The 27,562-nt window shown below is 39.5% G+C and overlaps 1 protein-coding gene across 1 annotated transcript in view; it reads right to left on the bottom strand.

The window, feature by feature from the left end:
- The window catches only part of ASRGL1 (asparaginase and isoaspartyl peptidase 1), a 757,546-nt gene that overhangs the window by 173,954 nt on the left and 556,030 nt on the right, over window positions 1-27,562 (bottom strand). The gene's annotated exons all lie outside the window — the stretch shown is intronic.

Here is a 27,562-nt window from a genome sequence, read left to right as displayed (position 1 = left end):
TCAGCAAAACAACAGCTAAACATTATGGCTGCTATCTCATTCTACTGAAAAGTGTTTTATTATCATCTCTTAAATACAAGACTTTACAGAGATAAACAGCAGCTTCAATGCTAAGTAGCCAATTGCTGTGCCACAAAAAACGAATCACAGCTAGTGGCCATAATGAACCATACATTAAAAAAATAAACTGAGATGTACTGTGCAAGCACTGACAAACATGCTGAAAACATACACCTTTCAGATCCAACAACATTAGAAAATACACAGAAGAATACTTAGATGCTTTTATACAATGACATTATTTAGAAAAAGTAAGTATGTTTTCATAAATTATGTCACTGTAAAGAAGCAAAATTCCACTCCTGTGTGTGGGTAATTCAGCATTTACCAGCAACTGGTTTTATCTGAGTACTCAGGCTTGGCCCTTCTGATCAAACTATACCTACTGTGGGTAAATCTTGCATTACCCACATCCACCTGTGGACTACAGCCTAAAACAATTGAAGAATGTACATTTCTAATGCGTGCAGCCTCACTTTGTGTGTCTTAGCTCTTTTTTTTTTTTTTTTTTTTTTAATGTGCATAACTTTCACTTGTGCAACCTAGCAAAGGCAACACAGTGCAGCATGCAATGGGTGTAGCTGCAGCATGGGTATGTCATTCACTCGTGCAACTATCTGCCCCCACTGGCAGCTCTATCCAGGTTAGGAAGGTGAAACTACCATAAGGTCATTATTCTTCACTGATGGTGGCAGCACCATTGCTGTCTGCTTCCCCATTCTTCCAGTGCACAGCCCACTAACTAAACAGGGCTCAGCAAGGTCACAGTCATTTCCTCTATACAGATGGGCTGAAGAATGTACAAAATAATACTGTACTTTAAAGAGACAATCCCAGAATCTAAAATTCTGACCTAAAGAAACTTGACCCGATACCTCCAAATTGTCACCATCTACTTACTGCATCATTATCAACCCTACTCCTGGTTTCAGTTTATTTTATGCAGCCCTGTTTTCATACCTTGTGGTGAACACAATTAACAATATTCAGTTCCTGTCAAAGTTTTCAGTCCCTGATCACTGTGAAACAATAAGGTTATTACATTTTTGTGTGTGTTTGTGGTGGGGTGGTTAGGCAAGACTGTCAGTGTTTGCCTTTTATGATTTCATCAAAAAACTTTTCTTAATTGTGCAGCTCTTTATTTCATTTATTCACTCTGCATAGCATAGCTGTGAGCAGTATAGTCAAAAAGCATACAGTTTACTGAAGTCATATGAAATTTTAGACATACCTCTCAACTGTGCAGATTTTCACAGAATGTCCAGATTTTTGCCTCATATTTTTGGTCTCTTCCTCATAATAAATGCTTTTTTGACAAACCAGTGGAATAATATAAGGATTAAAGTCACTAAATAATGGCAAATAGTTGAGTTTCAGACTTCATATCATCCAGAAAATGCATGCTAACATAAGTCCTGTTATTCTATCAACTTTCTAAGTATATGAGCAATATTTAAAATGTGTCCCTATTTGCGGTCCTTTGTCCCCCTATTATGTCAAGCTTTGTCCAGATTTGTTGCACCAAGATGTTGAGAGGTATGCTTAGCAGTCTCTTGACATATTCCCCTTACTCTGTAATAAAGCAATCTCAGAATTAGTATGTAAATATATCACAGATTGTCGTTCTGTATAGCCCCCACTGTGACAGTAAGTTTTGGACTTCTATTGCTTACGTCACACATATGTTTTTTTACAGTAGGTCAGAAAACCATTACACTTGGCTAGTATTCAGAGATCAAAAAACATAACATGAAAAAAAGGAAGACTGCTTCTACTACTGTTCGAAACTTGCATCATTCTGATGTTTTCCACAGAGCAAGTGGCAGTCATGCATAACATCATAGCACTTAGCTAGCATTCAGAAATCCACACACAATAAAATATGAAATGAAATGAACAGAAATTTCTGTTAACTAATATTTTAGCTTTGCATTGCTCATATGCTTTCGTATAAGTGAGGTCATAACATTCCAGAAAGGCTACTTTTCTTTGAGGATAGAAAGCACAGGTGAAATTAATGAATGACTCAGTGAGAGCTGTTGTGAGTACAACTGCAATTTGAGATGGAATTTGAGTAAGACCATTGAAAATTCTTGTAAGCACCCCTCCACCAACCCCCACAGCTAAAGCTGGTGCATGCTTAGAAAGATGCCCACCCTCACCCCCCAACCCCCATAGACCAGTATCAAGGAGCCTGAATCCTCACCACTGACACAGGTGAGGGATGTTCACTTGGAACAAAAATAGATACACAGAGTATTTCCAGGTACATCTCTCTACATCAAGCACAATTTCCCTTAAGAGCACACAGGGAACACACTCAGTCCAGGGACTGGGTTTTCCCCTCTCTCTCTCCAGGGCCCCAATAAGACTCCCCACTGGCACATCTGTAGAGGTAAATTTTTATGCAGGAACAGTGTAGCAGCTCCTGCATGGAGTTCAGATGCCGAGCAATTCAGCGAATAGCTGATCCAACGTGCACAAACCTGTCTGCACTGTTCCTGCACGGAAGACCATCCGGCATGCTAATGACCTAATTTGCTGATGAAAACCATGCAAATGAGGTGAATTAACAATTCAGGAAGCTACCAGGTCTCTGTGCAGGAACAGTGTCAGTGCAGAAATGTGTTCATTTACTAACTGAACACATTTCTGAAAAAAAAAGAAAACGGAGTCATCATCCAAGTGTCCAAGCCAAGTCCTCCACCACTCTCTCTGTGAAACCAGTGCTTTGTGTCACTGCTTCAAGTAGCTGACACACACTCTGAGATTTGATTTTCACACACACACACACACACACACACACACACACACACACACACACACACACACACACACACACACACACACACATCTGGGAAAGGCTGGCACAGATTTACTAACATGACCCTCTGTCCAGACTATAAGATAGTTACTGCCTTCAGACACTCCAAAGCCAGCTACTCTAAGGCTCTTACAAGGGTACCCAATTATACTGAGTCAAATCAATACTAATACAAATGGTAATGTTGATCAAACAGCAAAGCTTTCAGGAGCAGCGACAGTGTCACCAAATAAATACAAGTACTCTCAAAGGTTAAAATATTCTCTAAAGGACTAACCACAATGACAAGTTTAAATATATTTAAAATAAATATCCATTTACAATAAACACCAGAATTTAAATCACAGGAAATATTAAAATAATATGGATGAACAGATTCACACAGATAATGAAAAATAGTACTTAACCTCTCATTATATTTTCCTGACTGATCTAAAGAATTCACAAGCTGAAAAATCAACAAAACTGCAAACTGAAGTAAAAGCCACAAACTTTCAATGGCTTATAAACCCCAGTCTGTTCAAAACAACAAGATGCAAATCTCCAGAAAATGCTCTATAATGGATAGGACCTTTAAACCGTTAAATTTAATGGTCCTATCCATTGCACAGTACTTTCTGGAGATTTGCATCTTGTTGTTCTGAACAGACCAGGGTTTGTAAGCCACTGAACATTTATGATCTAAAGAATTACTATTCCCTGGTTACTTACTAAAGCAAGGCAAGATGAAGTGGGTGAGTGATGTTCTATGACTGGTTTTAAAAACAGACTGCTGTGAGACTGCTGTCTCGTCTGATATTAAAACATCATTTTAGTCCTGGATTACAGAATGACATCACATACATCTGGTCATCTGACTTCTGGTTCCCATACTATCTTCCTTTACTAGAAAATGAACCAAATTTTTGCACACGTTACCATACACTCAGACACAGCTTTGCTAAGATGTGCTATAGCATCTGGAAACCACAAAACCATTTCAACACTTCCACTCTTCCAGGGTAGCAATTAGTTCACTGCTAAAGACAATACAGAAGGCTTTCTAGTATGGACTTTTTGTTTCCGACTGCATTGAGACCTATGAGATACAATCTTTATGGCTTATACCAAGTAATTTAATGTCAAACTATTTTTCAAAGTTAGCTGGGCTGAGATTAACCTCTTCTCTTCCAGTATCCTGTGCCACAATGTATTCATTTCAATAGTTACCATACAGTCTGACATAAAGGTACATTTCTTTTCCTGTCTAGCAAGACCCACTGTTGGTACATTTTTTTAATACAAGCAACTTTACAAATACATTTTCAACACAAGCACCTGTACAAATCAGTTTGATATACAAATGACATATAATTCTTTACAAAGCTCCAGCTAGATATGCTGGCATATGTTACACATCCACTGCTGTACTTCTCGTGTCACAGCAGGCAATACCTCACATTATCACATAAAAGACCACAATCAAAACCAAACATTTTTGCAACTGTTCCTTTAAGAATACTTTGTGTCTGTAATATAGAGATGTCTGTGCACATACACAAGCTACATAATTTTATACATCAGGGGCTTCTGAGCAGGTGTGTCCACTATCCTAAATATACACCAGTAAACCTGCAGGATTAGTTGAGTGCTTTGGTGGTTTGAATGAAGCAACTTTAGTGACTTATCAGTCAGAGACAAGGACTGGAATGTCACTTTAGGAAGAAACATGAAAAGGCAATATGAAAATAACTCAGTTGGAGGCTAACACCAAAATATATCCTTTTCAAGTTACAAAGTGGCATAGATCATATTACTTTTCTTGGAAAACAACAGGTAGACAGTAATATAGTGTATATGTGTACCATTTCAGTTTACTTCCAATCAGTTGTTTCCTTAGCTAAAGAAGCAGGATATTTTACTTTCTCCTGATTAAAAGATTACTTTTAATATTCCAAATCTGAATATTTCAACTTTGTACAGGGAGATCCACCAATATAAGAAATTCAACTGGTATTATATAATCCCAAAGGAAAATGAATGAGAAACAGAATCAATGATCTATTAATGATAAATTATTGAAAGAGAAGTCAAAGCAAGAATGTAACCCTTGGTATTCCTACTTAAGCGTTTACAATTAAAAAGTGGACCTAACAGCACATCTGCAACATACAGCCTTTTCTTACAAATTCAAGATAAGTATGTGATTTTTACTGACAATTTTTCATCCCCCGGTCATCTAACAGTGAACATTGAGAGTATTTTTTCCTTAAGTCCTTCCTCTCTCCCACACCTGCATGTAACAGCTGAAGGTGTGAGCATGCAGTGGGACAGCACAAGAGCTTTGTCACTTGCATCTGCAAGGTACTGTCCTCCAAAGAGCCATGGACTTTTAGAGAGTAGCCTTTGTCATCTCTGGACTCCAGCAGGAGATTAGATGAATAGCATAAATCGTATTAATGACATCTCCAACCCCCTCCCTCAAAGGTAAGCAAGTTTTGCTTTGCCAATCTCTGCCCCCCCCTCCTTGACAGTGCTTCCAGTGTCTAGGCCACTATCAGAACCTGGGTCATGAAGGCTCTATCCCTCTGTGCTATGAAGCCTGAGAGCCCAGTGCAGGATTTTGAGCAAGCACATTTCCTGCAAAGAAAATGTTTTGACATACTAAAAGTTTGGAAATCTTACAATAGCCCCAGCACCCAAGCTTGAATGCAGGGTCCAAATGTGAGAAGAGTGGGGTGGTATTTACGACCCATCAAAGAGGATCCCCTTGTAGACATAATATATACCTTCTTACTTACTGTATACTAGAGTTTCTCTGTGATGTTTCCTTAGTTGGTAATTACTTAAATTAAATCTAAGCATTTTGTTTTCAGCAAACACAAATTTAGGGAAGTCAACACACTTTCCTGCTGCACAGAGATATATGAGCATAGTCACCCCCAATCATAGCTCTTCAGGATTTTGTTTCCGGTTAAACCAAGGGCAAAGATGATTTTTTCTTTTCTTCCTTTTTTTAACCGGTCATGGCATGTTTCAAATGCAAGTGCAGTTTCAGAGGAAGGTATTGATCTCAATTTAATACTATTTGGGAGCCACACTATGTTCTCTGTTACCTTATAAACTGCATTTCTAGTCTCTCTCTTTCCAATCTTTTCTAACCACCTCTGGCTTATTCTTGCTGTTATCATGCAATATTCTATATGCCTAACTAATAATACATTTCTTAAACAACAGCTTCTGTTCTAGGTTTGACTACAATCTCTTCCAGAGCAAGTCTTTCACTTAAGACTCCTCTATCCCTTTCTCTTTGCCTATACTCTAATATCAATCCCTGGTAGGGAAGCCAGTCTCTGACCTGAAGTCCAAGCAACTTCTTCAACTTATACTACTCTAGTACCTTTCCCTCTTCCGTTATTTGCTCCTAATACATTGGTTCCTTTTCCAGTTTTCTGTATAAATTCCAGCCCTAATTTCAGTACCCTCCACTTGTAGTCATTCCTACTTACCTAATCTCCTTTCACCATCCCTGTGTTGGTTTAGTTCTTAGAATGCTTTCTGCAACTTTCTGAATATAATATTCTGTACAGTTGCTATTATTCTGCTTAAGGATCTACATCCAAATTCACACTCTCTTTTTATTTCTTTAACACCTGTTTGCATTGTCATCAGCATCATATTTCACTTTGAATTACAACTTTCTGCTTGTGCTATTGCTTTAACTGTGTAGCTCTAAAATATCCCTTTATAGGTTCATAGGTTCATACTAGGCTATCTGCCCTAGGGCATTTATAAGCCTAGCCAGAGTGTGTGTGGCTTTCACCACCCCTTAGGATGAGAACACTATACCCATTAGTTTGCTGTGCCTCTGTCCAGCAGTGACACAGAGATGATTCCCGGGGTAAACCTACGATCTCCCATCCACTCGTCAAGATTTCTCTTGAACAGAGTCAGTGAGGGGCTCTGCCTCACATGGACTGGGATTCTGTTCCATAGTGTAGGGAGTCTCTGGGTGATGAATCTGTCCCTCCAGCACGTCCTATTTATATCCGTGTTGAGGTTTAAGTCTCTTGCTCTCGTGGCTCTGGTGGATTTGGATTTGAGGTGGAGCATGTCCATTAATTCGGGTTGGACATGGCCTTGTATGTCAGGCACAGATCACCTCTGAACAGACGGTATGCGACTGAATTGAGCTGGAGTTTCTTCAGTCGGGCAGCGTATGACATATGTTTGAGCCCCTTTATCCTTTTGGTGAGGAACTTTTGGGGTCTTTCCAACTGCTGCAGGTGTCGGGTAAGGTGCATTCCGAATGGGGCGTTGTACTCAATCATTGGTCTGATAAGTGAAGAGTACAGGGGTACAATGACCTCTCCTGATCTGGATGTGAATCCCTTCATGATCAGGTGGGCAATGTAGAAGGTCTTCCTAACCACTTTGGCAATGTGAGTGTCAAAAGAGAGGTTACTGTCAACTTGGGTCCCCAGGTCCCTGATAACTTCTTCCGTGTTTAATGGATTACCACCTATGTGGTAATTAGGGGTTACCTTGTTTTTCCCAAAGGGTATGACTATACATTTTTTGGCATTTAGCTTAAGGCCATGGCTCTGGCACCAGTTATCCATTTCTATGAGACCTCTCTGGAGGATGTCTGTGTCTGATGGAGTGACAATTATGATGCCCAATTTGCAGTCATCTGCAAATTTTGTCAGCCACAATCCCCCTATGTTTGCCTGCACTTCAGAAAAATAAATGCCGAACAAGAGGGGGCCCAGGACTGAGCCCTGTGGGACACCGCTCGTGACCGGCTTAGAGTCTGACATGGCACCAGCAACTCTAACCCTGTGGGTTCTGTCCTTGAGCCAGTTTGCAACCCATCTTGTGACATATGGGTTTACATCTAAGCTGGTGAGCTTTTCTATAATGCCCGAGTGGGGTATTGTGTCGAACGCTTTTGCTAGGTCAAGGTAGGCTGTGTGAACTGCCTTACCCTCATCAATGGCCTTAGTGACTGTTTTGAAAAAGTCGACCAAGTTCAAGAGGCAGGATCTGCCCTTGACAAAGCCAAATTGGGTAGGATCCAGTGTCTGTAGGTCCCCAATGTCTTTATTTATGAGTTCCATTATGATCCTCTCCATAGCCTTGCAGACAAGGCTCGTCAAGCTTATGGGGCGGTAATTTCCAGGGTCCGTAGAAGCACCGCCTTTGTGGAGTGGGACCACAGTTGCCGTACGCCATTCTTTGGGTACGTATCCTGTAGTAAGGCTAAGATTAAACAGCAGCCTTATGTGTGGGTTTAGTTCCTCATTGAGTTCGTGTAGCACACAGCCGGGGACACCGTCCGGTCCCATTGATGCTGTGTTTTTTGCTTTAGAGAGAGCAGCTCTCACCTGGACACCTTTAAATCAGGTAATCCTAAACTACCCTGTTCTACTGGAAGGATCAGCTTATTCCACTTTCCTTTACCCCCTGTTAGATAAATTCTTTCAACTCTATTACTTATTACCCACAACTTCTCTTCTGGTTGATAAAAATATGCCTAACTTTATATATACAATTAAAGGAACTAAAAACATTTTCACTGCTTGTATCTTACTATCTATATCCATAAACAAGTGTTTCCAGTATCTCAGTTTTTGTACTATAAGAAAGTAATGCAGTAACATATAAAGTAATTACAAGGCTAGGCATGCAAATACCCTGGTGTTCATTAGCCTGGTATACACCTATGAATCTATGTACTTTCCATAACAACAGATCTGCATTGTCTACTTCTGTTCTTCCTCAACTGGTGGGCTGTTGGGTTATTGGATCTGTCTCAGAGCACACTCTGGCCACTCTCAGAGTTTCGACCCAGTGCTCAGGCTCCTTCCCTTACTCATAATCCCCTGCAAATTGAGGATTACCTCAGATTGAGTTTGTCCCACAATGCCGTACAGGAAAATAACTCCCAGACCTATCAGATCAAATACTTCAAGGAAGAAAACAGCTGGCAAATATATAGCTTCAAAAGACAATGATCAAGCCACTTCAGGAGTCAAGAAAACATCTAAAGATGGGTGAAGGAGGAAGGGAAGTTGAGGAAGAATGGAAGCAGACAGCACAGATCTAGTGTTATGGTTAAGCACATAACTCTCATTTCTGATGTCTCTTTCATCTGATCCTCAATGGATGGGATAGAGTTCCCTGCAACTATTGCACTTGTGAGGTCTAGTGGGAGGATATCCTGGATCACAGCCGAACCAAAGGAAGCTGTTGACCTTGACTGCAAGTCCAATTTATAATGAAGGTATGGGCATTGGACCAAGTATCTGCAGCACAAATGTCAGTAAGTGATACTCTGGAGAAGAAAGCCATAGATGTAGTCAGACATTTAGTCAAGTGAACATTGGGAGATTTGGTTAAGTAAAAACTCTTCTCTTTGTGGACGTGTGAAATGCAATCAGACAACCAATGAGAGTGAGTCACTTTAGATACCTCTTTACTCATTTTGGTAGTGGAAAAGGAAACAAATAAATAAGCCCTTCTAATCTTCTTAGTGCAATGCACGTAAAAATGAAGCTGGTGATGTACGTCCAGCAAATGTAACCTGTATTCAACATTACTGAGAAATTTGACTGACAGGCCAAGTGAGTGATGATTCAGAAGAAACCTTTGGAAGAAATGAAACATTAGCTCACAGAATAATGTCTGTCCTTATTAATTAATTAATTAATTAATTAATTAATTAATTTATTTATTTATTTATTGACTGATTTGCAGTTTGTTTGCCAGGATAGACCACTGTGCCACGAGGAGCGCGTTTTCAATGGAGTCCTGGGGAGAAAAGCTCCAGAATAATACAAAAAAAATACTAAATACAAAATACAGATACAATAACAGAAGTTACAAGATTACAAATTAGAAAATTACAAAATATGAGAGAATTTGGGAAGTACATAGTAATAAGTTGCAGTGTAGTAGCATTAGAAGGAGCAATTAGTATGATGCAAGATAAAGCATTCTGTATCTTTACAAATCTTTATCTGTTTAAAAACTTTCATTTTGTGGCTTTCTCTAGTGCTTTGTAGGCTAATAGCTTTAGTGTCCGCATCCACCCTCCCTGTTGGTGTCTTGTGTTATACTTGGTGGCTTTGCAGTTGCCCGCCCCAACTGTAAATCTGATCTGGGATACTCCTCCCAGTCTAGTGTCATTAGCATATTCCATCTAACACAGAGAGAACATTTGATAAGGCCTTCTGTTTCTCCTTTTTTCCCTTTGAAAAAAAACATTTTTGCCTGAATTTCCTTAAGTTCTGACTGTGCTTCTCAAACATTTTGGAAATATAGAGTATATTTTAGAGCATTTTTTATAACTGTAATTACCTTAATATTGCTACAACTCAAGTGCTCTAGCTTGCACTGCATCTGAATTGTTTTGTGTGTTTTAGCTGCTTTTCTGTGTATATACACTTCTCTGTATATGTAGACTAGCTACTTATTCTGCTGTGTTACTGCCTCTTAAATTGTTTTTCAGTTATGTACTTGCCTTGCTTCATTTAAAAAGTTTTAAATTGCTAATTTTGTAGAGTTTTAATTGCATTCACTGTTTAGGACTACACACTCAAGTGTGTTAAGACTTTTCAGTGTTTATTTACTGTATTATTGCATTGTTTAGCCTGTTTCAACAAAAAAAAATATATATATACTATCTTGTTTGCTCGTTTCCCTCCTTTTCTAGCCAGTCCATATCCCAGCCCTTGCTTGTCTCAGGACTTTATTTTCTGTGCTCAGAGCTATCCAGACCTTGCTGTGGCAGAGGGAAGTCCTACTGCCTACCAGTGGAACTAGTGAGCATTGGACTGCCTATCTAACGCTAGAGGAGTGGTTCCCAGCTCTGAAATTGTAATTTTATTAGCCTTTTTGGGCTGATTTCTATCCCTTTCAACTTTCTGGCTTAAAAACACGTGTGTTTGCACATTTTTCACATCGTGCAGCACTATGAGGCTACAGTTAAACTATTCCAGGTGCCAGAAAGTCTGCTCTTCAAATTTTCCCATAAAACTAGCTAGTTTCTCAGTAGTAGCACTAAAATCTGAACCCCTGTGACTAGCACTTGCTCTAGAACCTGCTGTAAAGCACTAGGAAGCCTGAAACTGATACAAGCACTCAGCTCTCCTTGTCAATAAGGAGAAATTAATCACAGGCGCTAAACAGCCTACAATTGCAAAGTACCTTGAAAAGGTAAGGGAAAACGGCTCTTAAACCTTACAAAAAAGCACCTAAACAGGCATGTCCAAGGGTCAGCTTCCGGTGGTTTCTCCTGTTCACCTGGTGAATCTGGGCATACTGGGGCAATGCGGCAACTGCCTCATGTACACAGACAATCCTCTCCTCCTACCACCCAACACTACAACCTGCGAGAGATGCACTTACATAGCCAAACTAGAAGCAAAGCTCTCTCCGGTCAAGACTGTGCTAGACAGTCAAGAGGAGAAGGCTAACACCTGCATTACACCTCTAGCAACTCATAGCCCTTCAAAACCCACACCATCAACTCTCACACATAGCAACACTAAACCCACATATGTGGAGGCCCTTAACATTAACCTGCCCTAGCAACAAGGACCTCCGTCAAACGCAAAACAAACACCAGTCACAACCAAAGTGACACATAGCTCACAACACCAGTGTGCCACCCAACAACAGCCCCTAAGGCAAGACAATGTACTCAACACTTCAGTCATAGGTGACTCTATAGTCAGGCACACTGATGTCCCACTCACCAGGCTGAACAAGGAGAAAATTACAGTCAGCTGCCTGTCGGGTGCCAGGATCCGCCACATAATGCATGCACTCAAGTCACTCCACAACAAGTACAAATACGACTCTGTCATTGTCCATGCTGGAGTAAATGACTTGAGACGTACCTCCCTAGACTACATGAAAAGAGACATGGAAGAGCTCTTGGATCATGTGACCCAGGCAGGTATGACCCTAGCCCTGAGTAGCATCCTGCCTTCACCCAGAATGATACCACAGTATAAGGACAAAATGATTGACTTCAACAATTGGCTAAGCTTCTGGTGTCATTCAAAGGGGATCCAGTATTTGTCTGCCTGGGAAGACATGATCGACAAACCATGATGCTTTGCCAGAGATGGTCTGCACCTGTCAACCCTGGGATTCAGGTTACTGGCTAAAGCTCTTGCCACCCCTATAGTGCCTTTATTAGGCAAGGTTCAAAGGATAAAACCACCACCGTAACAGATACAAGCATGCAAAATCTGAATTTAATGCTACTCAATGCTAGAAGTCTAAACCTCAAAATGTACTTTCTCGAGGCATTCCTAAAAATGGAGAACATCGATATCTGTGCAGTGACTGAGACCTGGTTCAAAGCACCAGAGAGCACCCCTGCAATACCAGGCTACAATTCTTACCATACTTTTCGGCCACAAAACCAAGACCGAAACACTAAAGGTGGAGGAGTGTCCATATTCACCAAGGATATTCACACCTCCAGGCTAGTTGCCCAACACAATGCATCTGAAATTCTCCAAGTGCAACTAACACTAGGTAAGACTGCAATCCAAACTGTAGCTTGCTACAGATCCCCCACCATACCCCAAGATTCTCACTACACCTTCCTAAACATACTGGAAAATATTAAGATACAACCAAACACCCTAATACTAGGTGATTTCAACTACCCTTCCATTAATTGGGAAAACTACTCTGGTACCAACTCCTTTTCCTAATGGTTCTTGGAATTCATAAATTCCAATGCCCTGGATCTACTAATCCATTGTCCCACCAGGGGCTCCAATATCCTAGACCTGGTCATTACCAACATGGGAGACAGATGCTCCACACCAGTGGTCATCCCCTCATTGGTCAGGTCTGACCATAAGCAAATCACCCTTGACATCCACATCCCACCCCCACCCCCCAGTAAGGAAACCTCCTTAAAAAACTTCTCCAAAGCCAACTTCATGCTACTGAAGTCAGAAGTGACAAACTTCACAATACCCACGCAGATGGGATCTGGAAGTTCGACTGCAGAATCCTACACTAAGGCACTGTACGAGCACATCCACTTGTGCATGAATCATGCCATCCCAAATAGAACCAAGATATTCTTCTCCAAAAAAAGGAAGCCAATCTGGTGGTCCCCTGCTATAAACAAACTATACAACAGAAGGAAGAAACTGTTGCAGAAAAGAGGAAAATCCCAGGATGCAAAAAACTCCCTCACCAGCCTCAGTAAGAAGCTGAGATCCCTCATAAAATCCTCAAAAGCTAGTTATGAAAATAAAATTGCCAAAGATTCCAAAGACAACCACAAGGCATTCTACAGTTATGTCAAGAATCTAAATGGCAATGCTCAGATCTGCTCTGAGCTACAGCTGAATGGCATTAAATATACTGATCCCAAGGATATTGCCAATATCCTGACAGATCGATTTAGTGCCAACTTCACTCCCCTCTCACCCCCTAAAGGGCCCATCTCAATACCAAAAGATTGCCAAATTCCGATAATCACAGCCACACAGGTAGAAACAACACTCTCCAAAGCTAAGAATACAGCATCCATGGGACCAGATGACATCCCAGGCTGTGTACTACATGAACTACAAAATGAACTGGCACCCCACCTAAGTGTCATGTTTAATCATAGCCTCACCTCAGGCTTCGTGCCCACTGAGTGGCGCACAGCTACAGTTATCCCGCTCCACAAGGGAGGATCCCAGGAACTACCGTCCCATCAGTCTGACAAGCCTGATCTGCAAGGGCATGGAACGCATTATCATGGAACTTATAAACAAAGACATTGGCAACCTCCAGACACTGGACCCCACCAAGTTTGGGTTTGTGAAGGGCCGATCTTGTCTCCTGTATCTGATTGATTTCTTCGAATCGGTCTCCAGAGCTGTGGACGGGGGTAAGGAGGTCCACACAGCCTATCTGGACCTTGCCAAGGCCTTCGACACCATCCCCCACTCTGGAATCATAGATAAACTTACTAAGCTGGGCATAAATCCCTACGTCACTCGATGGGTTGCCAACTGGCTTACTGATAGAACCCAGACTGTAAAAGTAGCCGACTCCAAATCCAGCTCCAGACAACTGACAAGTGGAGTACCTCAGGGTTCAGTCCTGGGATCACTCTTGTTTGGCATCTATATCTCTGAAGTATAGGCCAACACTAAGGGACTCTGGCTAACAAAGTTTGCAGATGACTGCAAACTGGGAGCCATTATTGAATCCCCAAATGATGTGGATATTCTGCAAAAGGGCCTTACAGAAACAGATGTTTGGTGCCAGAGCCATGGGCTCAAGCTTAATGCCAAGAAATGTATAGTCATCCCCTATGGAAAAAAACATGTACCCATGAACTACCACATAGGTGTCAAGACACTAAACATCGAAAGTGTGATGAGAGACTTAGGGACACAAGTGGACAGTGGTCTCACTTTCAATAACTAGATCGCCACAACAGTCAGGAAATCCTTCTACGTGGCACACCTCATCACTAAGGGCTTTTCATCCAGAAAAAAGGAGGTCATTGTCCCACTGTACTCATCCCTCATTAGACCAATTATAGAGTATAATGCCTCATTTGGTATGTACCTCACAAGACATCTGCAACAGCCGGAAAAGCCACAGAAATATCTCAATAAAAGAATCCCAGGCCTAAAGCAGATACCATATGCTGACTGTTTAAAAAAACTCCAGCTATACTCTGTGGAAGGCCATGTCAAACCCTGAGCTGTTGGACATGCTCCACTTAAAGAAATCCCAATCTCTCAGAGCCACACCCTCCAGGGATCTAAACCTTATCATCACAATGAACAAAACATGCTGGAGGGATAGGTTCCTGACCCAGAGACTTCCCATACTCTGGAATAGACTGCTCATACATGTCAAGCAGAGCACCTCATTGGCCCTCTTCAAAAGGAACCTTGATGATTGGATGGGAGATAGGAAATTCACCCTGGGGATCATGTCAGTCGCCCTGCTAGACAGGGACCCAGAGAAGTAAATATTGTGGGAAAAAATTTCCAGGGAATTGTTATGGCTAGGCTTGCATAGGCCTTAGGGCCGATAGCCTAGTACCAACCTATGAACCTATGAACCTATAAGCAAATACAGTTCTTGTACAATCTGATAGTTCCTACTGCTATTGCTAGGAGTTATACAAACTATAGGAGTTTATCTACAGATATAATAGCTTGTGGGGAGTGAGAAAGGTAAGGGAAGCTATGTAGGATAAGAACAAGAGCATTTCTACTGTGAAGTTTGATATGAGTGAAGTAAGGTTTTGAAAGTAGAGAGACTGTTAGTGGTATGGATGAAAGGTGGGAGAGAATAACAGTGGCGTGCTATAGAGGGAAGGATAGAAGATGTTTGCCTGGTGGACGGGCAGGTTTTTGCAATTCTATTAGGTTTTGGAAGTTAGATCTTAGACATCTATAAGGTCAATGCATTTGGAAGGTAGAGGCAAGGGAGGGGCAGAGAGAGGGGGCTATAACTCATTCTGAGTGCTTGGATAAGTTGATTATAGGTGAGATAATTGGGTAGCTCAAGCCAGTTCACTTGATGTAGGGAAATAAAGTGATGGGTAGAGGATCTCTGGCCAGTTGCACATTTTGAAATTTCATAGTAGCAGGAGAAGAGTCTTGACTTGAGGGAAGATTGCAGACTAGCAAGGATAGAGGCACCATATAGGAGGGAAGGGATAAGGTAAGTAGTAGTAAGAGCAAGCCTAGTGGAAGGAGAGAAGTAGCGGTTGTGGCGATAAAATAAGTTAAGTTTCTTATGTGTTTTTTTATATTTACATGTATATGGCTATCAAACTTTAGATGATCATCAGTGAGGACTCCTAATAGTTTTGCAGTGGAGACTATTTTGAGAAGTGTATTATTTTAGCTAGTGATAGAGAATGAAGTTTTGTCAAGGGTGATGGCTTTAGAGGGGGTAAATATCATTAGCTTAGTCTTGGTTGCACTGAGTGCCAGATGGTTGTCTAGCATCCATTGTTCAATAGAATAGGTGTCCTGGGTTAGATTTGCTAGTGAGGAAGTAGAGGTAGCAGAGCAGATTATTGTTGAGTCATCACCATATTGGATGAGGTTAGTGTTAGGGATGGCATGGTGAAAGTCGTTTATGAAGATACTGAAAAGAAGGGGACCTAGAATTGAACCTTGGGGCACACCTGTGGGATATTTGGGAAGGGAGAAACAGCTTTTTTCCACTTGACTACTTGTTGCCTGTTTGATAGGTAACTGGTGAACTAGTTGATAGAGGAGTGGGATAGGTTTAGTTTAGACAGTTTAGTGAGGAGAAGGTTGTCAGAAATGGTGTCAAAGGCCTTTGAAAGGTCTAAAAGGAGGGTGGGCACAATATGAACGGTGTCCTGGGCCTTATTAACAGTTTCTAGGAAGGAGAGGAGAGTGGTGGTAGTGCTGTGGCCAGGTTGGAATCCATGTTGTGTGGGAATGCGAAGGTTATTACTTAAGAGGCAGGGTAGAAGTTGTAGGTGGATACATTTTTCGAGAAGTTTAGAAATAGAGGATAAGATAGCAATTGGTCGGAAATTAGGGATATCATTATTGTTGCCTCCTTTATGGAGTGGTATATATAATGAAGTCAACATAGCATATGCTAGGATAAAATTCTTACTACAAGACCATTTACTACAAGGGGTAATTAATGAAAAATTATTTCACTTTTTATTAGTGAATAAACCTCTTACCCCAGTGATTTTCGGAATTCCCAAGGTCCACAAAGGACTACAGCTGTTGAGGTTTAGACCCATTGTTGCAGGTGCTGGCAGTATAACAGAACCTTTGGGCAAGTTTGTGGATATTTCACTCAAAAAAACTGTAGCATTGTTTGAGCATATTTGTAAAGACTCTTGGGAATTCCTGAAAAATATTAAAAAAGAGTATTTTTTAACTACTGATTTTATGGTCACTATTGATGTAATAGAGTTATTTCCTAGCATTCCACATGATATTGGTCTGCAATGGTTTAATGAAATTTTAACAAAATTTTCAGATTTAAATAACAACATGATTAATTTATTATCAGATTTTATGGACATCATTTTAAACAATAATTTTATTTATTTTAATGGGGAATTTTTTAAACAAAGTAAAGGGGTTGCCATGGGTTCTCCATGTGCTTCTGCATATGCAAACATTGTCCTATTTTATTGGGAAAAAGAATTTATTTTTACATCACCCTGGAAGGACAACATTTTGCATTACCAAAGATATTTGGGTGATATAAGCATTTTATGGAAGGGTAGTAGAGAAAGTCTCCAAGCATTTATAGACTACATCAACGGCACTACACATTTTTTGAAATTTACATCCAAAATTAGTGAAAATGTTATGAATTATTTAGATGTATTACTTGCCAAGAACACTGAGTTACAAATGTTTGAGTCTTCAGTATTCAGAAAAACTACCTTTTCTAATGCATATCTACACTTTAGTAGTGGCCACCCCTTCTCTCAAAAGAAAGGAATTTTAAAGGGTCAGCTCATCAGAGCTTCTAGAATGTGCAACACTGATGAAATGTTTGACAAGAAAGTTAAAACATTAACTAAATTATTTTTAGAAAGAGGTTACCCAAGACCCTTGATAGAGGAAATGTACCAAGAAGTTCTTCTAAGAAGAGGTGATTTATACTGTCCCTTGTTAGGCACAACAACTGATGAAGTACCAAAGCACAACATGCTGTTAGATAAAGGTATTAACACTTCCAACTTTCAAACTGTATATAGTTGTACCTTCAACAATGATGTTTACAAAATAAAAAATTCAGTACATAAATACTGGCTTATCCTAACACTAAATGAGGACACGAACAAATGGTTGCCTAAACAACCTTTATTTGTTAACGCAAGGAACACCAACCTTAAGAATATGTTTGAAAAACACACACCATCAGTGATTAAAAACAAAGGTTGTTTATCAGGTACTCACAAGTGCAATTCTTGCAAGCAGTGTCCATACATTATGAACACCAACACCTATTATATCAAGTCAAGAAAATTCAAAGTGAAACCTGAGGGGTACTGTAATTGTGCATCTAAGGGAATAATTTATTTAGGAGTATGTCAAGAATGTGAGAGTTGTTATATAGGAAAATCAGAGAGGACGTTACGTAAGAGGATTTACGAGCACCTCTACGACATACGGAGAAAGAAAGATACAAATGCATTTTATAAGCACTTAACAGTTTGCCCTAAGATGACCCTAAAATTTATGGTTATTGAGCAGGTACCATTGAACCCCAGGGGTGGAGATTGGGAAACAACAATTGATTTTAAAGAACTCAATTGGCAGTTAAGATTAAATGCATCACGACCTCCGGGTCTAAACAAAGCCATTAGTATTACTAGTCTGTTGAAATTAAGATGGGCAAAGTTGTAACTTTGTTTATTTTTTATGCAGCAGACATATACATAAATATTTCCAACTCCCCTTATTTCTACATAAATATAAGTATTGTTGTTAGAGATATGGCTATACCAGAAAACTGTTGACCAATTTGGGTACAAACTTTTTTACTGTTGAAATTATCTAATATATGTACACAGTTTACATTATAATGGAGTTTTTAGATTCTGGTTTATACCTATATTCTATTATTTTTATATATTTATATTCAAACAATGCTGCACATTTTTTTCCATTTTTTTCCCATTATTTTCCTTTTTTATTTGTTCCATGTTTCCCATATTAAATTTGTTAATGTGATAGTCCTAATTGCTGTATTTTAACATTTTAATATTATAACCCAATTATTTATTATCACGAACAAATATCACATTTAACTATCAACTTTTAATTCTTAATTCTTATTTATTTAAGCGCTGTCTAGCATAAAATATTTAACCATTTTTAATTTTTTACAAGTTATTGGATACAAACACAATATTAATTATTACAAGGACATAGTGATTATCATTACTCAATATGAATTATAGGTAATTTAATTAATTTTTCATATTTTTATCAATGTTTCCTACAGTTATTTACATTGTAAACTTAATTTCAATTTATTACTTAGTTTTTTACAAAAACAGTGATGACTAACATTTACTGCCTTCTTTCATTATTGGTTTTTTTATGTGGATATGGACATATACACCAAGTCTGATTATGCCACGTATAAATTCACAAACTATACTCTTTCACAAAAAGAAAAAGAGAAAAAAGAAAAATTTTCGACTTTTATTATTTTAACAATTTTGCACACAAGTCGCAAGAGTTTGTTCAATGCATCTTTGAGTAATTCGAAGTTTTTATGTTTAGTAATGAATGCACTATATTAATATAAGGCATTTTAAACGAACAAAGTGAATGCCTGTTTGCAAATTGCATTGCAAAGTAGTCTAATACTTCATTAACTGTTTTTGTTAACGCTGAATAACAGTTATATATAGCAAGAAAGGAAAGTTTTGTTCAGATACGTAACTTTTTAATTATGACTCATTCAATGTCGGGCAATCCATTAAGTCAAGTATTTAAACTTCTAACAGTGTATTTCTTACTGCTTTTTTGAAGATTTGCTTTGTTTTTTTAATGTATTCGATAAGCACAAGATGTATTTAAACAGAATAAAATCGGGTTAGACTGTGAAATGCACTTTTATGTATGAGTCTTACACTGATATCGAACAACAGTTTGTATATTTTTATGTTAGGAAATATAGTTCTAAGCACGTAGCACTTTAAATTGAACTGATTAATTATGAGTCACTAATAGTGTCTTAATTGTTTATTGTTGAATTGAGGGTGTGATTTAAGCACATCCACAACGCTTGTGGTTCATCTTGAGAAAGCCTGACATAGCTGCAGGTGAAAGCGCTTGACTGATACTTTTTTCTGTTCGTGCAGTCCGCTGGTTGTGTTTTAACAATAAAGAAGTTGACTACTAAATCTCGAAGAGTTATTTCAGAAACCTTCTTGGAAGAGTTTATTGGATTTAATTTGTGCCTCTTTGCTGTTCTTTTTCTTGGCTTTAGTGGTATAATAAAGGCTTTTTTCCAGAGCTGGGGGACATGGTACTCTGAGATTGATCGATTTATTAGTATGCAGACAGAGTAGGCAACAGCTTCTGCTGCTATTTTTAGGAAGTAGGAGAGTATCTCTTCAGGGGCATTAGAACATGGTTTAATTTTTAGAAGTAATTTTTTTGTGATGGAGATGGGGACAGAGTTTATGGAGAAGGGAGGAGGTTGGGAGCTGGAGTTAGTAGAAGAGAAAGGGATGTGTGTAGTTGTGTGTGGGGGAAGCAGAATTATTACTGAAGGATGATGTTAGTTTAGCTATGGAATCAATGAAGAATGAGTTGAATTGGGAAGCTAATTTTAAGTCGGTGGCATTTGGGGGGGTCTGGGCAGGGGTTGTCTTTTTTACCTAGGTTAAGGAGAGAGGAAATTCCATCCCAGAATTATTTTGGGTTAGTATTATGGTTGGTTTGGAGTGTGGAAAAATAGGTTTTGCGATCTGAGGTAACAAGTTTTTTTTTGCTTTGTTACAAAGCATTTTATATTCATTCTGGGTGATGCCAGTTTTAGATTTATGTTCTTGTGACAAAACAAATGGTGGAATTTACTAGATATAGCGTGTAGTTCTGAAACCCTCCTAGCAGAGGTGACAGCCACCAAAAGTAGAGTTTTCCATGTCAAACATTATAAGTCAACCTTAGCTGCAGGTTCAAAGGTGAGTTTTGTCAGAGCCTGTAACAAAATGGTAATATCCCAGGGGGTACAGGATCCCCAAGTCAAGGTTGGAGATGGAAAGTACCCCAAAGAAAGGCTTTAGACAATCTAAAGGAGGCAATGGAAGAATGGTACCCACAATATAAAAATTGGACATGGCTACTACTTCAACCTTGATAGTGAAGTAGCTATCCCCACTGTGGAAGAGAGATGCTAGAAGTTCAAGACAGCTGAAAGAGCAGCTGAAAAAGGAACCAGGTACTTGATGAAAGCCCAAATAGAAAATCTCTTCCACTTTCTTTTGTAAATCTTCCTGGTGGAAGGTCTTTGTGAAGAAGTCAAAACGGGAATGACTTGGGAAGAAAGCCGGGCCTGTCTAGCCATCATTGGAACTGAAAAATCCATGCAATCAGATTGAGGGATTGAACACCTGGAGTGGGATCCATCATCCAGGGAGGATGAATCAGATGAGACCAAAGGAAGGGAAACCACACCTGTTGAAGGCAATAAGTAGCAATGAGGGTCATTGTGGTCTTTCTCAACAAAGCTTTCTGAAAGAATTTTGGGATGAGAGGGGGAGGAGAAAAAAAGCATGACAGTCGGGGGGGGGGGCAATTGTGGATCATGAGGGATGAGGACAAAGTACCTGATGGACTTGGTGCTGTACGGGGAGGCAAAGAGATTGCAGAGAGGTTGGCCCAGTAACTGAAAATCTGATCTGCCATTGCTAGATTGAGGGGTCACTTGCGGGGGAGAAGGATGGATCTTCTCAACCTGTTAGAGCACTAGACTTCCCAAAATCTGTGTCACTTTCAGAAAAAGGTGAGAAGACATCACTGATTGCTGCACTTTCATGGCTTCCTGATATAAATTGTATGATAGTGTTCCTCCATGCTTTTTGATGTAACAGACCACTGACATATTGTTTGTCTAGACTGAAATCACACCAGTAGGGAGTGTGACCTGGAAGGCCTGCAGCTCTAGGAGGAACACCCTCATCTCCACGGTGTTGATGTTAAGATTTGCTTCTGCTGGGGACCATTTGCTTGGGAAGTAAGCATAGCTCTAGAAGCATCTTCTATCGCACTGGAGATGAAGTGGATTGAGACACCTGAGAGCGGTTGAAGGGCATCCACCTCCGAGTCAACAGACTTCTTGTCCTCAGTAGAGAAGAACCCTGAGAGAGATCTAGAGAGATCTCTGGTCAAATCCCTCTGGAAGCACATAACATATGCCAAATAATTCAGTGTCCTGAGAACAAAGGTTGCTGATGCAGACACTCACTTCCCAAATCTGTCCAGTGCCTAAGAATCACTGTTAAGTGGATGGACAATGGAACTCTCTCCAGTCAGTTCCTTTTTGTTGGCCATCACCGATACCACCAAGGAATCAACTGCAGGACCTTTGCTCCAACAAGGACGGTCTTTTGTGGAAACTAGAAATTTGTCAGGCTTACGTGGGAATGGCTCTGCCACATCCAGTTCCTTCTATGCCTGCCTAGCGATTAAATCTACTCTCATCCAGTGGATGGAACACCCAAAAGCCAGCCCCAAAAGCCTTGAGAAATACTGACTCCTCTTGTGAGAGAGCTTCTGAGTACGGGTCTATATTAGAACACCAAAGACACTAAACATTGAACAGCCTAAAGGCCAAAAATGCTGGACTTGAAAGTCACATTTGTGGGGAGCTGCAGCCCCCACTCCCAGCTAATTATATATACCAACTGCGAGACCACACTACATTGAGGAAAGGGCAAATATTCCGATCTTCACTGTAATGCAATCTCACAAAAAGCACATAGTCGAATGGCATTTCTGACGTTTAGGCCGTTCGATGTTTAGCATCTTCGATTTGGTAATAGGAACCCTCTGAGGACCACCCACCCATACTAAGTAGTTCTGGTATTTCACCAAATGAGACATCCTCAAGGGGGATCTGGGGGATCCCTTCCCCTCAAAGTCAGTATTCTTGAGGGAAGTCAATGTGCTTCCTTTTGCACGTGTTTCCAACAAATCTCCCCAGCGAGATGCTGTGAAGTGGTCTTGATGTGGATGGATTCAGACATTTAGAGAATGGCTGTCACAATGGGATAGAAGAGGCATTATCAGGACCCAAGGAACTCCAGTAGGGGAGGGATAGATCAGAGCCTGAGAGAGAAGTCTGCTCCCTAGAATAAGAGAGCACTCTCTCAAAATTCTCAAATGCAGTGCTTGAGCCAGGACCAGAGGAGCTGTGGCAGGAGGACTGAACTGAGTAAAGAAGCAGTAGAAGAAGGTCTGGATGTCCAATGGAGGGGATTCTCCTGGTGGAAGCAAGAGAAAGAGCTCATCCTGGGTGAGATCCGCTCCAGTGACTGCTTTTTTGGTTTCTTGGATTTCTTCTTGGCTTTGTCATGATTCTTTTCAGCTCTGAATTTCTCTGCAGGGTTTGTACTAGAAGGAGAAGGAAGCAGAGGAGTGAGCAGGCGGTACTACTTATGTGGAGGCAGGAAGAAGCCTTTTGCAGACAAGTATGTTTCTCCTCACCACTAGAGCTCTATGCCCAAAAGTAACACAAACTTGCCATTGCTAGTCCAAGTGGGATATCTACAACCAATAAACATGCTTGAGTTGAGTTTTTTTTTTTTTATGGCTGCAAGCCACACAGTTTTTGAATCCTGAAGGTTTACCAAATCTTTTTCCACAATCCAAACAACTTCAAAAGGTTAATACCAATAATACTAATGAGTACATGGGAAAAACAACACTACTCAACAGAGTGAGAGAAACTACAAGAACTACAGCCTAGAAAAAGTACTGCAAACACTACCTTTGAAAAAAACACAAAAACACCTGTCAAAAGTTGGCAACAAAAAGAACAAACACAAATGTCAACATGCAAAGAGAGTACTGTATATCCTAAAACTTATATATATATATATATATATATATACATATACATATATATATATATATATATATATATATATATATAGATATGTATATATATATATATATATATATATATACATATACATATATATATATATGTATATATATACATATATATATATATATATATATACATCACAGGATCATAGAATCTTACTAGGCTATTAGCCCTGAGGCCCTTACAAGCCTAGCCAAGAATTTAGCCTGTGTTCCAACAAGTCAGCACCTGCAGAAGGGGGGAGTCTCTAGGACACAAATCTGTCCTGCCAACAATTCCTACTGGGGTCTATATTGAATTAGCGAAAGCTTAAAAAAGCGAACGCTAATTCATCGACCCCTTTTAAGCGAAAGCTTAAAATCTCGAACACCCAGAACAGCGATTTTTTTCCCTGGGAAAAAAATCGCTGTTCCAAGAAACACACACACAACACAAGCACACCAGAAAAGCAGCAATCCACACACATACACTTAAAATCCTACATCTACCCTACACTAAACTGTACATACACTACTATCTATCCACTTACCTTAACCCAAACCCTAACCCTAAGGTCCGTCACTATCGCACACTCACTTGACCCACACCCTAACCCTAACTCACCTACCCCTCCCTAACCCTAATCAATGTCACTATCGCACACACACCTCACCCGTGCCCTAACCCTAACTCACCTAACCTGCACCCTAACCCTAACGTCTGCACAATCACACACTTACCTGAACCCAACCCCTAACTTTCCACCACAGTGCTGAAAATAGCAAAGCCACAGAAACGGCCAACCAAATTCTTTCCCTAGGAAAATATTCGGTGTTCTGCAGCTTCGTTATTTTCAGCATTCGCTGTTTTGGGGTCGATATTAGAACATTCAATGTTTTAAAACTTCGATGTTCTAATATAGACCTATCCTATTGATGTCACAGACCAGGCTGAGGCCACATGTGCAGGTTACTTGAGTGGAGCTTGACTTTTGGATATGCAACAGTCCCATCAAGGCAGGGCCTGAGATTGCTCTGTATGTCATACAAAGGTTACTTCTGAGGAATCTGTATGAGTAGAGGGACAGGGCTTTTAGCCTGTGTACAGTAGAAGTTTGAGGCCCTGGATTCTCCTGGTGAGGAACCTCTGTGGTCTATCCAGCTGCTGGATGTGCTTTGTGAGGTAGGGAAGAATACAGGGATGTTAGTCTTATAAGGGAAGAATATAGGGATGTTATGACCCCTTTGTCCCTGGATGAGATACCCTTACTAATCAGGTGGGCTATGTAGAAAGCTTTCCGTACAACAGAGGCAATATGGTGGTTAAAAGTCAGTTTGCTATCAACCTGGGTGCCCAAGTCCCTCATGATGGATTGTGTGCTTAGGAACTTGTTATTAATGTGATAATTTGGGGGGACATCACTCTCCCCAAAGGGGATGATGATACATTTTTTGGTATTCAGGTTGAGGCCAGGTTTCTGGCACCAGTCATTTGTTGGGTGAGACTCTCTTGGAGGATGTCCACATCACTAGGGGAATTGATGACAGCAACCAGTTTGCAGTCATCTGCAAACCTGGTAACCCATAGCCCAGTGGTTTTGGCCCGCACCTCAGAAAAGTACATCTCAAATAACAAAGACCCCCAAGACCAATCCCTGGGAAACATCGCTCATTACCAGTCTACTGGTTGAGGTGGCTTCCCCTCTTTTGACTAGATGGGTTCTATCAGTGAGCCAGTTTGCTACCCATCCGGTTACATATGGATTGATGCCTAGTTGAGAAAATGTATCTGTTATAACCAAGTGGGGGAACAGTATTGAAGGCTTTGGCCAGGTCAAGGTAGGCTCTGTGCATGGTTTTGGTGACTAGCTCAAAGAAGTCAACCATATATATATATATATATATACATGTATGTGTATATATGGATTCACTTCATAACATTGAAATATCAAAATACTGAAACTCAAAACACTGAAACCAAAATACTGAAAGCTCAAAATACTGAAATCTCAAAATACTGAATACTCAAAATACTGAAACTCAAAATACTGAAAACATTATGTAAACTCAGTTACAACATAAATCATAACAATTTCTACCAAATATATGCAGGGGGGCAAGCCCCCCTTCAACCCCTATGGGGGGGCTGCACCCCCCACACCCCCTGCTAATTAAATATATCAACTCCAAGATTGCACATAGTGTAGTTAAGTGCAATCTTGGAGTAGATATATATAATTAGCAGCCCCCACATAAGTGGGGGCTTGCCCCTGCATATTTGGTAATGCTATGATTTATGTTGTTTAAGCTGAGCTTACAATATGTTTTCAGTATTTTGAGTTTCAGTATTTTGAGTATCATTTTGAGATTTCAGTATTTTGGTCTTCAGTATTATGAAGTTTTGTCATTTTCAGTATTATGAAGTTTCAGTGTTATGAAGTGTATCCATATATATATATATATATATATATATATATATATACATATATACATATATATATATATATATATATATATATATATATATATATATATATATATATATATATATATATATATATATATATACACATATATAAGACACATAAATAGGTCCAGCATCAAAAGTAGAAAATCCCAGTATGCAGTCTGAATCAAACGCAAGGGAAATACTTAATAACTCTTCTTTATTGCAGGATAAATTCCAAAAACATGGCAACAACACATCGCTACACAAACAACCACAACCAAACCAGTTTCGCCCCCTGGCATCATCAGTGGAATAAAGCATCCCTTCTCAATTCACATTTAAATAGCTCCATATTTAAAGAAACATACTCAGTACTGACATGAATAATATAAAATAGTGACCACTCAATCCAAAATACATATATATTAAACATCGTTTTATATGCAAATATAAATTGAATATATATCTCCCAAAAGCCCATGACAATTCATTGCATATACAAAAAATCCAAGTTGATGTGAAAAGAAGATAAACTTATTAAAAAAAAACTACACAGAAAAAAACTATATAGAAAAAGTTACATCACAAAAACAAAACAGAAAGGATTTTAAAATCCCTATTCTTTAAAATATTAATCCAGGCCAATGTACATACTGTACGTGTGTGTGTATATGTATATATATATATATATATATATATATATATATATATATATATATGTATATGTATATATATATATATATATATATATATATATACATACATACTCACACACACATATTCATGCATGCAAACATACACACACACACACACACACACACACACACACACACACACACACACACACACACACACACACACACATTCCTACATATACATAAGTACATTTATACATAAATAAATGTAAATTCACATAAATATCAATATGTACATATAAACCTAAATGTGCATATCTATTGAGATTTTACGATTTCAAAAATACTCATTAAGGCCAGGTTTATATGTAGCTCCTAAATTTATTATACACAGTTTTTCCTTTCTATCTAGAATTCTATATTTGTCAGTTTCAGATAAATTCTTACTCCAAACTAAAACTGAGTGGGATGAACATTGCTCTTACAGCTATCGATGTGGCAAAAATATTGGGGAGAATCTTTCATGGCACAAAACAAAGAATACAGATAAAAGTGAACATAGGGTTAGTACAGTAAGAGGTCGCAATTGCTGTGGGAACTGTGTTTACTGCAAGGTCATATCTAGATCCAAGCCATTCACTTCGGTAAATACCCCTAAGATATTTGAAATTAGATAACTTATCACTTGCCATACTGAGTGGGTCGTCTACATGTCTATCTGCCAGTGTGGGGCCTTCTATGTAGGCCAGACATCTAGATCTTTTAAAAGTCAGATAGCAGTACATCTTAGCGATATTACCTGTCAGAGAACAAGGAGTGCTTTATAAAAACATAAGCTTGAACATGCTTCAGCACACTTTGTATTTGTAGGTATAGATTTAGTTTGGGGTAAGAATTGATCTGAAACAGACGAACATAGAATTCCAGATAGAAAGGAAGAACTGTGGATTGTAAATTTAGGAGCTACATATAAACCCAGCCTTAATGA

This window comes from Protopterus annectens, chromosome 1.part1 (genome assembly GCF_019279795.1).
Source record: "Protopterus annectens isolate FY-2018-M chromosome 1.part1, PAN1.0, whole genome shotgun sequence".
Taxonomy (NCBI): domain Eukaryota; kingdom Metazoa; phylum Chordata; order Ceratodontiformes; family Protopteridae; genus Protopterus; species Protopterus annectens.
This window is presented reverse-complemented; position numbering and strand designations above follow the sequence as displayed.